At 43.4% G+C, this 15,032-nt stretch overlaps 1 protein-coding gene across 3 annotated transcripts in view; it reads right to left on the reverse strand.

Annotated features, from left to right (window-relative positions):
- LOC110520004 (double-stranded RNA-specific editase 1) overlaps positions 1-15,032 on the reverse strand; it is a 194,769-nt gene that overhangs the window by 99,066 nt on the left and 80,671 nt on the right. For 2 of the 3 annotated variants that reach the window (XM_036974215.1, XM_036974213.1), the window contains one exon: positions 14,149-14,203. The gene's annotated coding sequence lies outside the window, so the exon portion shown is untranslated. Of the gene's footprint in view, positions 1-2,890; positions 2,973-14,148; positions 14,204-15,032 lie in introns of all 3 variants that reach the window. The other variant, XM_036974214.1, reaches the window with a different exon arrangement.

Raw genomic sequence — 15,032 nt, forward strand, 5'->3', positions numbered from 1 at the left:
CAGTAGCACTGTCAAAGCTGTACAAAAAAAATTCTGCAAACAAGCAAACACCAGCCACAAACGTTGTGTTTGCAATACCGCGTTGGTAATAAAGCATCATTTGTTAGACCGCAACTTCTGGGGTAGCTAGCTTTAGCTTGGTACCCAGCTAGCACCAACCAGCTACAACCAGCCTGAAAACAATGACCTGTAGAAACTGCAGTCATTTTCATTATTCTTAGCAATGATTTATGAACCACTTGCCACTTGTTGTTTGCTTATTGAAATTAAACTTCAGTTCATGAAAATAAAATGAAAATAAATAGCTAGCCAGCTACTTAACCAGGTTTGGGTTGCCAAAGATAACGTTATAAGCAGCCAGTTAGCTGGCTAGTGATGCTCGACCGGATATGTTGTGAAGCTAGCCACAATAAGGATTAGGCACAATAGTGGAATTTGCGGTTTGCCTTCAAAATAAAAGTATGTCATTGACAGTGAGGCAAATGAATACAAATAGTAGAATTGTGCCATACTTTTATTTTGAAAGCTACCTGCAAAGTCCACTATTGTGGCTAATCCTTATTGTGGCTAGCTTAATGGTCCGACCACCATTAAACAAATAAGAACAGTTTTATAAATTAGGGTTATTTTAGATGACAGCTAGCTATATAGTTAGCAAGCTAAGTATAGCTACTGAAACAGATTGTCGTTTTGCCATGTTTTTGGGGAAGAACTACATTGTTTGCGTCTATGAGCTAGCTAGCTTTTTTTTTTATGACCAGCACTGTAGGTGTGTGAGACAACTTTACCAGCATCATAGCATACATAGATGAATCATTGTGACATATGAAATATGAGTGACAGTGTAATGAATGTGTAATAACTACATAAAATTCATAGTCATATTCAGGTCCTGATAGGTCAACAAGCTTATTTGACGTGCATCTTTTTTGACACGCAAAGACCCAAACAGCGTTCCATAGAAAACATGGTTGAGAATGAAACGACTGAACAAATGAAGGAAACAGCACAGCAAGTAAGTGAAAGAAATAGGTTTTGATTATGTTTTACTGGTAATGGGGACATATGTAAATGCCAACAAAATAACGTTTGGTTGGTGTGTGTGTAACCTTTATTTAACTGAGCAAGTCAGTTAAGAACAAATTCTTATTTACAATGATGGCCCGGACAATGCTGGGCCAATTGTGCGCTGCCATATGGGACTCCCAATCACGACCGGATGTGATACAGTCTGGATTCGAATCCGGGACTGTAGTGACGCCTCTTGCACTGAGATGCAGTGCCTTAGACCGCTGCGTCCATATGTGTGTGTTAACTATTTAACTGTACTAGAATGCTTAAAAGGCCGTAACATTTTTAAATATCAGTATCATTTTCTGGGGCAAGGAAAATATTGGATTTTGGTATCCGCCAAAAATGTCATATCGGTGCATCACTAATATACACGGATCTCTGATCTTTTTAAGTGGGAGAACTTGCACAATTGGTGGCTGACTAAATACTTTTTTGCCCCACTGTATAAATGTTTCTTTGTCATTATGGGGTATTGTGTGTAGATTGATGAGGGGGGGAAACAAACAATGTAATACATTTTAGAATAAGGCTGTAACCTAACAAAATGTGGATAAAGTCAAGGGGTCTCAATACTTTCCGAAGGCACTGTATACTTCGTAGGCTAATAAATGCTCAAGCTTCTTGGAAATTAGTGTCGGGTGTGTGCGTTTCTATTTTTATTCGCACAACAGACGCAAGGTCCTCATAGGGGACTTCAGCAAAGTGTACTCTGACTGGGAAAAACAGGGAAGATTGTGTCGATTATCTCCATTTCCAATGTGCCTGCCGAGAGGTGATTCTTTCTCCAAAACAGAACAGACAAGCCTCAAGACATCTTCCATTTCTTGAGGACAAAGTAACAAAGCTGATGCGCATTGCAAGCTGCTCCAAGGAGTTGGACAGTTTTAACTACCCAACAGCAGCGGCTCACTTTGAGCAGGCCAAGGTCCTCCTCAAACACAAGTCACTTCACCCCTACCTCAACTAACCTGTACCCCTCACACATCGACTCGGTACCAGTACCACCTGTTTATAGCCTCGTTATTGTTTTTGTGTTATTTTTATTAATTATTTTTTTTAAATATATTTTCTTAACTCTTTCTTGATCTGCACTGTTGGTTAAGGGCTTGTAAGTAAGCATTTCACGGTATGGTCTACACATAAATTTAGAGTTTTTAAAGTTTTAATTGAAATTAGAGGATCATTTTTGTGTTTGTCAGGCCTGGTCCTAGCAGTTCTGCTGCCGCCCTAGGGAAGATCAAAATAATGTCATGTATAATATAACCTGCTGCATAAATTCTCCTAACATGCAACAAAGTCAAATCTGACATTCATTTTACAAAAGCTGGATCCCTTCTAGCCATAACCCGCCAGTCCTGGTGTTAGACAGTCTAATTCAAATGTTCATGCCTAGGCTAAATTTAAATTAGAGGCCTAGATAGTGTCTGAAAACAGCTGTGTTTTGTTATTTATTAAAATGTTCATTCAAATAGTCTAGAGGACAGCTCTTTAGCAAATTATATTACACAAGTATAATATTTTTAAGTTGTGTTTTACCGTATAGGCAGGCGGCTGTTCTTCTAGGGTAAATGTAAAAAATAAAAATAAATGATTAATAGCTGGGATCACCCCGCAAACGGTAATGTTTTGCTTCTCAATAAAACCGGTCACTTTGGTATAAGATCATTCAACTTTATTTTATTAAACCTCTCAGGCTAATTTCTATTCTGGTAAAATGCATTACAATAATCTAAAATGGATTTTGAGCACCTTGGGTGGACACCATAATGCATTACGCATCTAATGCATATGTATGTCGGATAAATTAAAATCTTACCGGTCACGTTGTCCAGCGCCAAAATTTCTAAACGGAAACACTGGCCCGTGCGTACATGCATTTGTCCATGTGTAATCATCTCCTGTAGGGAACAATATGTTGCAGTGTTTAATTTTGATCCCGTTAAACGTTAAAATCACCTGTTAAAAGCTGCAATCCCTTTCTAGTTTGAGGTTAGTACTATCAAAACAACACAACATAGTGTTGCCAACTTAGAGACTTTGTCGCTAAATTTTGCACGGTTTCAGACCCTCCAGCGACTTGTATTGGTAAAAGAGTATAGCAACAAACGTAGCTACTTTTTAAGGCTGCCTCTGCAACTTTTGGTTGATTTAGCAACTTCCCTGTTTGCGTGACCGCTCGGCTGAGCTCAGCTGTGCTGCTCTGCAGTCTGCTCCCTCTCCACGGCTCAGCTTCCTCCGGCTGCTGCCTGTGTGTGCACCCGTCATTTGCGCCCCTTTCCTGCCACTCTCCGCTCCCTCCCCTCCCCTGCCCCTCTCCGCTCCCACCCCTGCCCCTCTCCGCAACCTCCCCTGCCCCTCTCCGCTCTAGCCTCTAGGTCCTCTCCCCAATGCTGCAGCGAGTGAAGTTATTACATTGGTTGGTTCCTTGTTAAATGACACCACAGCTCTCCAATAAATAACAATACATAAATAAAATATTTTCTAAAACATGGTACGTTTTTTGTATGCTGCTTAATTATTTAATATCGGTTCCTCCTTCAAACATTCTATTTAGTTTTGTTTTGGAGAATTGCTCATTGCATGAGAGTGAGGGACCGCATACGCATAAATTATATATTAACGTTGAGACAAAATTATTTTGTAATGACGTCATCGAGCGACGAATGGAGCAACCAAAAGCAACTTTCCTTGAAAAATATTTTGCAACACTAACAACATATTGTTAATTCTCTCACACACACACACACACACGGGTGTATGACCGCACTGTCTGGCCCCAAGTCATGCTGTCACCATCTCCCCCAGTGCACGGCAATCTTTGGTCTGAACTCGCCTTCTGTCTTTTTCATCCCCTCTCACTCTGTCTTCTCCCTTTCTTTTCCCCTCAATGTCTGTCTAAAACACACGTTCTTTCACAAAAACGATTTTATAGCACTACCAAAATCTCACCCATGACAAAAACCTGTGGATGTAATGATCAAAATAATAATTTATTGACATACTAATCAAAACCAAGGGTTAGTATCTAAAATGGCAAAAACCATAATGCCACAACAACCCTATCCTACATGATGTTGTGTCACTGCCAACATATGACAGGTTTGGGATCATTGTGAGACTTGAACACCAGGTTGAGAGAGAGCCGGCTGTGATTTGTATTGGCCTGACATGGGTTCCGGCAGTGACAGATTGCATTGGGCTATCCCTGCTGTGCTTGACATTCTGCTAGCCTGGCTAGCGGTGAGCACGTCCTTGGCTGCCCTTTCTGGTGACTGGTGATGTAGTGACAGGACACGGTGACTGGATGTGGAGACGAGAGGGGGTGGTAGGGTTTAGGGAGTGGGCTGAAAAGCTCCATAAGGCAGCGGTTCCCAACCTTTTCTGTTCTGGGGACCACCAAAAGCTTGAGGACAGGTTGGAAACCACTGCTCCAGGGGAGGGGAGAGATACCTGGAGTAGGAGAGGACACGCCAAGCTTAAAAAGACACATTGTTTATGTAAAGTGCCTTCGGAAACTATTCAGACCCCTGGACGTTTTCAACATTGTTAGGTTACAGACATTCTCAAAGGTATTGAAGTTTTTTTTACTCAATCCATAATAACAAAGCAGAAACAGGTTTAGAAGTTTGGGCAAATTTTAAAATCTGGAAAAAACGTTTGCATAAGTATTCAGACTATTTACTCAGTACTTTGTTGAAGCACCTTCAGCAGTGATTATAGCCCCATGTCTTCTTGGGTATGATGCTACAAATCTTGGCACACCTGTATTTGGGGAGTTTCTTCCCGTCTTCTCTGCAGATCCTCTCAAACTCTGTCAGGTTGGATGGGGAGCGTTGCTGCACAACTATTTTCTGGTCTCTCCAGAGATGTTAGATTGGGATCAATTCCGGGATCTGGCTGGGCTACTCAAGGACATTCAGAGACATGTCCCCACCTGCGTTGTCTTGGCTGTGTGCTTAGGGTCATTGTCCTGTTGGATGGTTGAACCTTCGCCCAAGTCTGAGGTCTTGAACGCTATGGAGTAGGTTTTCATCATGGCTCTCTCCCTCGATCCTGACTAGTCTCCCAGTCCCTGCCGCTGAAAAACATCCCCAAAGCATGATGCTGCCACCACCATGCTTCACCATAGGGATGGTGCCAGGCTTCCTCCAGACATTTAGGTGAAAGTGTTCAATCTTGGTTTCATCAGACCAGAGAATCTTGTTCCTCATGGTCTGAGAGGCTGTAGGTGCCTTTTGGCAAATCCCAAGCGGCCTGTCATATGCCTTTTACTGAGGAGTGGCTTCTGTCTGGCCACTCTACCATAAAAGCCTAATTGGTGGAGTGCTGCAGAGATCGTTGTCCTTCTGGAAGGCTCTCCCATCTCCACAGAGGAACTCTAGAGCTCTGTCAGAGTGACCATCGGGTTCTTGGTCACCTCCCTGACCAAGGCCCTTCTCCCCCGATTGCACAGTTTGGTCGGGTGTCCAGCTCTAGGAAGAGTCTTGGTGGTTCCAAACTTCTTCCATTTAAGAATGATGGAGGCCACTGTGTTCTTGGGGACCTTCAATGCTGCAGAAATGTTCTGGTACCCTTCCCCAGATCTTTGCCTCAACACAATGGGGCGGCAGGGTAGCCTAGTGGTTAGAGCGTTGGATTAGTAACCGGAAGGTTGCAAGTTCAAACCCCCGAGCTGACAAGGTACAAATCTGTCGTTCTGCCCTTGAACAGGCAGTTAACCCACTGTTCCTAGGCCGTCATTGAAAATAAGAATTTGTTCTTAAATGACTTGCCTAGTTAAATAAAGGTAAAATTAAAAAATTAACGGACAATTCCTTCGACCTCATGGATTGGTTTTTGCTCTGACGTGAACTGTGGGATCTTATATAGACAGGTGTGCCTGTCCAAATCAATTGAATTTACCACTCCAATCAAGTTGTAGAAGCATCAAGGATGATCAATGGATGCAGCTGAGCTCAATTAAGAGTCTCATTTAAGGTATGTTTTTTATTTGTAATAAATCTGCAAAAATCTCTAAAAACATATTTTTGCTTTGTCATTAGGGGTATTGTGTTTAGATTGACGGTTTTTTATTTTTTATTAATACATTTTAGAATAAGGCCATAACGTAACAAAATGTGGAAAAAGTCTGAATAATTTCAGAAGTCACTATCTACTGTACATCAGAGCAAATTCCAGTCCGGAAGGGCTTGAGCAGTCTTTTTTGGTTTCTACCTCGTAGATAATTGCAATAAGGAGTGTTCTGGACTACATCGACTGATTCATCAGAATGGCCGATTTAATTAGGGCCGATTTCAAGTCATTTTTGGAAGACGATTATGGCCGATTACATTGCACTCCATGAAGAGACTACGTGGGAGGTTGACTACCTGTTATGAGAGTGCAGCAAGGAGCCAAGGTAAGTTGCTAGCTAGAATTAAACGTATCTTATAAAAATCAATCTTAACATACAGTGCCTTGCGAAAGTATTTGGCCCCCTTGAACTTTGCGACCTTTTGCCACATTTCAGGCTTCAAACATAAAGATATAAAACTGTATTTTTTTTGTGAAGAATCAACAACAAGTGGGACACAATCATGAAGTGGAACGACATTTATTGGATATTTCAAACTTTTTTAACAAATCAAAAACTGAAAAATTGGGCGTGCAAAATTATTCAGCCCCTTTACTTTCAGTGCAGCAAACTCTCTCCAGAAGTTCAGTGAGGATCTCTGAATGATCCAATGTTGACCTAAATGACTAATGATGATAAATACAATCCACCTGTGTGTAATCAAGTCTCCGTATAAATGCACCTGCACTGTGATAGTCTCAGAGGTCCGTTAAAAGCGCAGAGAGCATCATGAAGAACAAGGAACACACCAGGCAGGTCCGAGATACTGTTGTGGAGAAGTTTAAAGCCGGATTTGGATACAAAAAAGCCGTCCCTCTAAACTTTCAGCTCATACAAGGAGAAGACTGATCAGAGATGCAGCCAAGAGGCCCAAAGTTCAAGGGGGGCGAATACTTTCGCAAGGCACTGTAATCACTAGTTAACTACACATGGTTGATGATATTACTAGTTTATCTTGCTTGTCCTGCGTTGCATATAATCGATGCGGTGTCGTAATTTATCATCGAATCACAGCCTACATCGACAAACGGGTGATGATTTAACAAGTGCATTCGTGAAAAAAGCACTGTCGTTGCACCAATGTGTACCTAACCATAAACATCAATGCCTTTAATTAAAATCAATACTGAAGTATACTTTTTTAAACCTGCATATTTAGTTAATATTGCCTGCTAACATTAATTTCTTTAACTAGGGAAATTGTCACTTCTCTTGCAAGCAGAGTCAGGGTATATTGAGCAGTTTGTGCTGCCTGGCTCGTTGCGAACTGTGTGAAGACCATTTCTTCCTAACAAAGACCGTAAATAATTGGCCAGAATTGTACAGAATTATGACATAACATTGAAGGTTGTGCAATGTAACAGCAATATTTAGACTTAGGGATGCCACAGGTTCTATAAAATATGGAACGGTTCCGTATTTCACCGAAAGAATAAATGTTTTGTTTTTGAAATTATAGAAATACGAGCCTTATGTCATTAATATGGTCAAATCCGGAAACTGTGTGATATTATAATTAAGTCTATGACTTGATAGAGCAGTCTGACTGAGCAGTGGTAGGCGGCAGCAGCAGGCTCGTAGCATTCATTCAAACTGCACTTTCCTGCATTTGCCAGGAGCTCTTCGCTGTGCTTCAAGCATTGCACTGTTTATGGCTGCAAGCCTATCAACTCCTGAGATTAGGCTGGCAATACTATAGCGCCTATAAGAACATGCAATAGTCAAAGGTATATGAAATACAAATGGTATAGAGAGAAATAGTTCTATAATTCGTATTGCCTAAAACTTCTTAACAGGGAATATTGAAGACTCATGTTAAAAGGAACCGCCATCTTTCATATGTTCTCAGCAAGGAACATAAAATGTTAGCTTTTTTACGGCAAATATTGCACTTTTACTTTCTTCTCCAACACTTTGTTTTCGCATTACTTAAACCGAATTGAACATGTTTCATTATTAGAGACTAAATTGATTTTATTGATGTATTATATTAAGTTAAAATAAAAGTATTCATTCAGTATTGTTGTAATTGTCATTATTACAAATACATATATAAAAATCGGCATCTGCTTTTTTTGGTCCTCCAATAATCAGCATCGGCGTTGAAAAATCATAAATCGGTCGACCTCTAGTCTGAACACCAAAGACAGTAATTCAAATCAAATCAAATTTTATTTGTCACATACACATGGTTAGCAGATGTTAATGTGAGTGTAGCGAAATGCTTCTAGTTCCGACAATGCAGTAATAACCAACAAGTAATCTAGCTAACAATTCCAAAACTACTACCTATAGACACAAGTGTAAGGGGATAAAGAATATGTACATAAAGATATATGAATGAGTGATGGTACAGAGCGGCATAGGCAAGATACAGTAGATGGTATTGAGTGCAGTATATACATGATGAGATGAGTATGTAAACAAAGTGGCATAGTTAAAGTGGCTAGTGATACATGTATTACATAAAGATGCAGTAGATGATATAGAGTACAGTATATACATATACATATGAGATGAATAATGTAGGGTATGTAAACATTATATTAGGTAGCATTGTTTAAAGTGGCTAGTGATATATTTTACATCATTTCCCATCAATTCCCATTATTAAAGTGGCTGGAGTTGAGTCAGTGTGTTGGCAGCAGCCACTCAATATTAGTGGTGGCTGTTTAACAGTCTGATGGCCTTGAGATAGAAGCTGTTTTTCAGTCTCTCGGTCCCAGCTTTGATGCACCTGTACTGACCTCGCCTTCTGGATGAAAGCGGGGTGAACAGGCAGTGGCTCGGGTGGTTGTTGTCCTTGATGATCTTTATGGCCTTCCTGTGACATCAGGTGGTGTAAGTGTCCTGGAGGGCACCTACAAGGTTGATGAAATCCGAGCAAGGGTAGCATTCCAGAGGGACATCAGAGACTGTAACGTTCTTTGCTTCACGGAAACATGGCTCACTGGAGAGACGCTATCGGAGTCGGTGCAGCCAGCTGGTTTCTCCACGCATCGCGCAGACATAAACAAACATCTTTCTGCTAAGAAGAGGGGCGGGGGCATATGCTTCATGGTTAACGTGACATGGTGTGATCATAACAACATACAGGTACTCAAGTCCTTCTGTTCACCTGATTTAGAATTCCTCACAATCAAATGTCGACCGCATTATCTACCAAGGGAATTCTCTTCGATTATAATCACAGCCCTATATATTCCCCCCCAAGCAGACACATCGATGGCTCTTAACGAACTTTATTTGACTCTTTGCAAACTGCCTTTTTTGGTCCTCCAATAATCAGCATCGGCGTTGACTGAGCAGTGGTAGGCGGCAGCAGCAGGCTCGTAGCATTCATTCAAACAGCACGTTCCTGCATTTGCAAGGAGCTCTTCGCTGTGCTTCAAGCATTGCACTGTTTATGGCTGCCGGTGATGCGTTGTGCAGACCTCACTACCCTCTGGAGAGCCTTACGGTTGTGGGCGGAGCACTTGCCGTACCAGGCGGTGATACAGCCCGACAGGATGCTCTCGATTGTGCATCTGTAGAAGTTTGTGAGTGCTTTTGGTGACAAGCCGAATTTCTTCAGCCTCCTGGAGGTTGAAGAGGCGCTGCTGCGCCTTCTTCACGATGCTGTCTGTGTTGGTGGACCAATTCAGTTTGTCTGTGATGTGTACGCCGAGGAACTTAAAACTTTCTACCCTCTCCACTACTGTTCCATCGATGTGGATAGGGGGGGGGGGGGGGGGGGGGGGGGGGGTGTTCCCTCTGCTGTTTCCTGAAGTCCACAATCATCTCCTTAGTTTTGTTGACGTTGATTGTGAGGTTATTTTCCTGACACCACACTCCGAGGGCCCTCACCTCCTCCCTGTAGGCCGTCTCGCCGTTGTTGGTAATCAAGCCTACCACTGTTGTGTTGTCCGCAAACTTGATGATTGAGTTGGAGGTGTGCGTGGCCACGCAGTCGTGGGTGAACAGGGAGTACAGGAGAGGGCTCAGAACGCACCCTTGTGGGGCCCCAGTGTTGAGGATCAGCGGGGTGGAAATGTTGTTGCCTACCCTCACCACCTGGGGGCGGCCCGTCAGGAAGTCCAGTACCCAGTTGCACAGGGCGGGGTCGAGACCCAGGGTCTCGAGCTTGATGACGAGCTTGGAGGGCACTATGGTGTTAAATACCGAGCTGTCGTCGATGAACAGCATTCTCACATAGGTATTCCTCTTATCCAGATGGGTTAGGGCAGTGTGCAGTGTGGTTGAGATGGCATCGTCTGTGGACCTACTTGGGCGGTAAGCAAATTGGAGTGGGTCTAGGGTGTCAGGTAGGGTGGAGGTGATATGGTCCTTGACTAGTCTCTCAAAGCACTTCATGATGACGGAAGTGAGTGCTACGGGGCGGTAGTCGTTTAGCTCAGTTACCTTAGCTTTCTTGGGAACACGAACAATGGTGGCCCTCTTGAAGCATGTGGGAACAACAGACTGGGATAGGGATTGATTGAATATGTCCGTAAACACACCAGCCAGCTGGTCTGCGCATGCTCTGAGGGCGAGTCTGGGGATGCTGTCTGGGCCTGCAGCCTTGCGAGGGTTGACACGTTTAAATGTTTTCCTCACGTCGGCTGCAGTGAAGGAGAGTCCGCATGTTTTAGTTGCGGGCCGTGTCAGTGGCACTGTATTGTCCTCAAAGCGGGCAAAAAAGTTATTTAGTCTGCCTGGGAGCAAGACATCCTGGTCCGTGACGGGGCTGGTTTTCTTTTTGTAATCCGTGATTGACTGTAGACCCTGCCACATACCTCTTTTGTCTGAGCCGTTGAATTGAGATTCTACTTTGTCTCTATACTGACGCTTAGCTTGTTTGATTGCCTTGCGGAGGGAATAGTTACACTGTTTGTATTCGGTCATGTTTCCGGTCACCTTGCCCTGATTAAAAGCAGTGGTTCGGGCTTTCAGTTTCACGCGAATGCGGCCATCAATCCACGGTTTCTGGTTTGGGAATGTTTTAATCGTTCCTATGGGAACGACATCTTCAACGCACGTTCTAATGAACTCGCTCACCGAATCAGCGTATTCGTCAATGTTGTTGTTTGACGCAATACGAAACATATCCCAGTCCACGTGATGGAAGCAGTCTTGGAGTGTGGAATCAGATTGGTCGGACCAGCGTTGAACAGACCTCAGCGCGGGAGCTTCTTGTTTTAGTTTCTGTCTGAAGGCAGGGATCAACAAAATGGAGTCGTGGTCAGCTTTTCCGAAAGGAGGGCGGGGCAGGGCCTTATATGCGTCGCGGAAGTTAGATTCGCAGTGATCCAAGGTTTTTCCAGCCCTGGTTGCGCAATCGATATGCTGATACAATTTAGGGAGTCTTGTTTTCAGATTAGCCTTGTTAAAATCCCCAGCTACAATGAATCCTCCGGATAACTGGATTCCAGTTTGCAAAGAGTCAAATAAAGTTTGTTCAGAGCCATCGATGTGTTTGCTTGGGGGGGAATATATAGGGCTGTGATTATAATCGAAGAGAATTCCCTTGGTAGATAATGCGGTCGACATTTGATTGTGAGGAATTCTAAAATCAGGTGAACAGAAGGACTTGAGTACCTGTATGTTGTTATGATCACACCACGTCACGTTAACCATGAAGCATACGCCCCGGCCCCTCTTCTTACCAGAAAGATGTTTGTTTCTGTCTGCACGATGCGTGGAGAAACCAGCTGGCTGCACCGACTCCCATAGCGTCTCTCCAGTGAGCCATGTTTCCGTGAAGCAAAGAACGTTACAGTCTCTGATGTCCCTCTGGAATGCTACCCTTGCTCGGATTTCATCAACCTTGTTGTCAAGAGACTGGACATTGGCGAGAAGAATGCTAGGGAGTGGTGCACGATGTGCCCGTCTCCGGAGTCTGACCAGAAGACGCTCCGTTTCCCCCTTTTACGAAGTCGTTTTTTTTTGGGTAGCCGGCTGGGATCCATTCCGTTGTCCTGGGTGAGAGGCAGAACACAGGATCCGTTTCGCGAAAGTCATATTCTTGGTCGTACTGATGGTGAGTTGACACTGCTCTTATGTTCAGTAGTTCTTCTCGACTGTATGTAATGAAACCTAAGATGACCTGGGGTACCAATGTAAGAAATAACACGTAAAAAAAACAAGACTGCATTGTTTCCTAGGAACGCGAAGCGAGGCGGCCATCTCTGTCGGCGCCGGAAGTCTAAAATTAATTAATTAATTAATTAAACAGCCCTGCTATACAGCCACACATGTTTGCAGGCTATACACACGCACATGCACATAAATGCCCTCATCAGTAGGGTTGGGCGATGTCTAGATGTTTATACCTTCATACCATTCCTGTACCATACCAGGTTAAACGGTATTACCGGCAGTGCATACAAAGAGGCGCTGTTTTTATCCAAATGTATAAAATACTAAAAATGACGTACTAGGGAATTCCCATAGAGGATTTTAACTAAATGCTAACAAGCACAAGTGAACAAACCAATTGCAAGGACAGACAACCAGTTCATAAAGTTTAACAAATATCTCAAAAGGGTACTCCCAGGATCCAGGAAGCGATGAATTATCTCTGCCGTAACCAAGAAGCGTTATCTTGCAAGCTATACTCTTAACTAGCAACTTAGCAAACCAAATGCATAGCTGTAGCCCTGAGCTGGAGAGAACTTATTTGGCACAACTTAGATAGTTCTAAGATATTTGGCTGCCAAACATTTGAGTAAATTTGAAATTCACTACTAGAGTAGTGTTTCTTTAAAACCACTGATATCCAAGAAACATTATTAGGAGAGCGCACACCCCATGTAGAGATGTAAGGGCATCAGATGGGGAAATTATATCCATCTCTACCTTCCATCCACTCTCTCCCTCTCGGTCTCCACTCTCTCCCTCTCGGTCTCCCCTCTTCTTACTCTTGATAGTGTCCTTTCATCCCCCTCTCTATTTCCCTTCTTCCCCTGATGCCCCCACTCTCGCCAAGGTCAAATACAGGCTCCATGTGATGCGTTAGCCTGACGACTCTTCCGCTGCTCTGACGCTACATACTTTAGTCAGACTGACATCATTAAAGTAATTTGTGGTGACGAGGGGCATGGTATTCTCAAACCACCACTTTACCAAAAATGTGTTCTGGCCCAACCCATCAGTTTCTGGTCCAATCAGACAGTCCCGAGTGGGTTCGAATTCGGAGAAGAGTCAGGGTCATTGCGGATAAGATCCAGCCCCATTGCGGATTAGAAACTAACGTCCATGGCCAGAGCGGTTGGCCAGAGCAAGGAGTCTGGGTAGCCAGACAAATTATATGTGTAGTTTCTGCCGTAGGACGGGACACACTCCAGACTTCTATTCTCTCACACCAGAGAGCATCCGACATAAAAAAAAACACACTGAGCTTTTAAGGCCTACGAGTCACACTCGGGTGCATATCCACACATGTGAGCGAAGAATGTCATGTTATCATTACCCGATCTGTTCTGGTACACACAGCTTGATTGCACTTGACGCAATGGAGCAATTGAGTGCAGGGTGCACGTCACAAACGCCGAGAGCCAGGGATGTACCACACACACACACACACACAACTGTGGTCAGCCATGATCGATCAAGGGTGTGATGGTGCATCGGCAGTGGAAACTATCACGGGGTGCAGTGGGGAAAACATGACCCAATCACAACCCCCTAAGGAAATTTAGGGGGGGGGGGCAGAGGATGTTTTGCAAAGTTGTTACTAGTTCTGTCCCAATAAACAGCAGGCACAACATGACATCCAAAGCACTTAACATTATCTGGGCGCTGTGATAGGAATACAAAAGTCTGTCTGTTTTGCAAAAGAGACATTATCTTGATGACACCACACTCTGTAAATAAAGGAGAGATAAAGATACTTCTAGGCAAGCCAACTCTTAAGCAGAGTGGGGTAAACACTGCATACCCTAATCAGTGGTAGGATCAAATTATAAAAAAAGTGTACCTACCGTGCGAAAGGGGTGACAGCTGGAAGCTACTTCTCTGTAGTTCTCTCTGCTTTTACTGAGAGAAAGAGAGCGAGAGAGGGGAGGAGAGAGCGAGAGAGGGGAGGAGAGAGTAAGAGAGGGGAAACAGTGCCAGTTAGGATGAGCAAGCCTTGCATAACACCATTGTACATTCAGTGCATACATAACACTGCCTCATTGGAAAACACAGAAGCCCGTATTCCAACAGACCATGATGATGGTGTTATTTTAACAGCTCCAAATTCAACGTATATGCCATTAAGACCGCATATTCAACTTTAAATGACTGTTCCGAGTTACATTGTTCCACTATATTTAACCAGGTAGGCCAGTTGAGAACAAGTTCATTTACAACTGTGACATGGCCAAGATAAAGCAAAGCAGTGTGACAAAAACAACAGAGTTACACATGGGATAAACAAACGTACAGTCAATAACACAATAGAAAAATCTATGTACAGTGCGTGCAAATGTAGCAAGATTAGGGAGGTAAGGCAATAAAATGGCCATAGAGGTGAAATAATTACAATTTAGCATTAACACGGGAGTGATAGATGTGCAGAAGATGATGTGCAAGTAGAGACACTGGGGTGCAAAAGCACAAAAATAAATAAATACCAATATGGGGGATGAAGTAGTTGGGTGTGATATTTACAGATGGGCTGTGGACAGCTGCTCTGACAGCTGATGCTTAAAGTTAGTGAGGGAGATAAGACTCCAGCTTCAGTGATTTCTGCAATTAGTTCGTCATTGGCAGTAGAGAACTGGAAGGAAAGGCAGTCAAATGAGGGGTTGTCTTTGGGGATGACCAGTGAAATATACCTGTTGGAGCGTGTGCTACAGATGGATGTTGCTATGGTGACCAG

The sequence above is a fragment of the Oncorhynchus mykiss genome, chromosome 3, assembly GCF_013265735.2.
Source record: "Oncorhynchus mykiss isolate Arlee chromosome 3, USDA_OmykA_1.1, whole genome shotgun sequence".
NCBI lineage: Eukaryota > Metazoa > Chordata > Actinopteri > Salmoniformes > Salmonidae > Oncorhynchus > Oncorhynchus mykiss.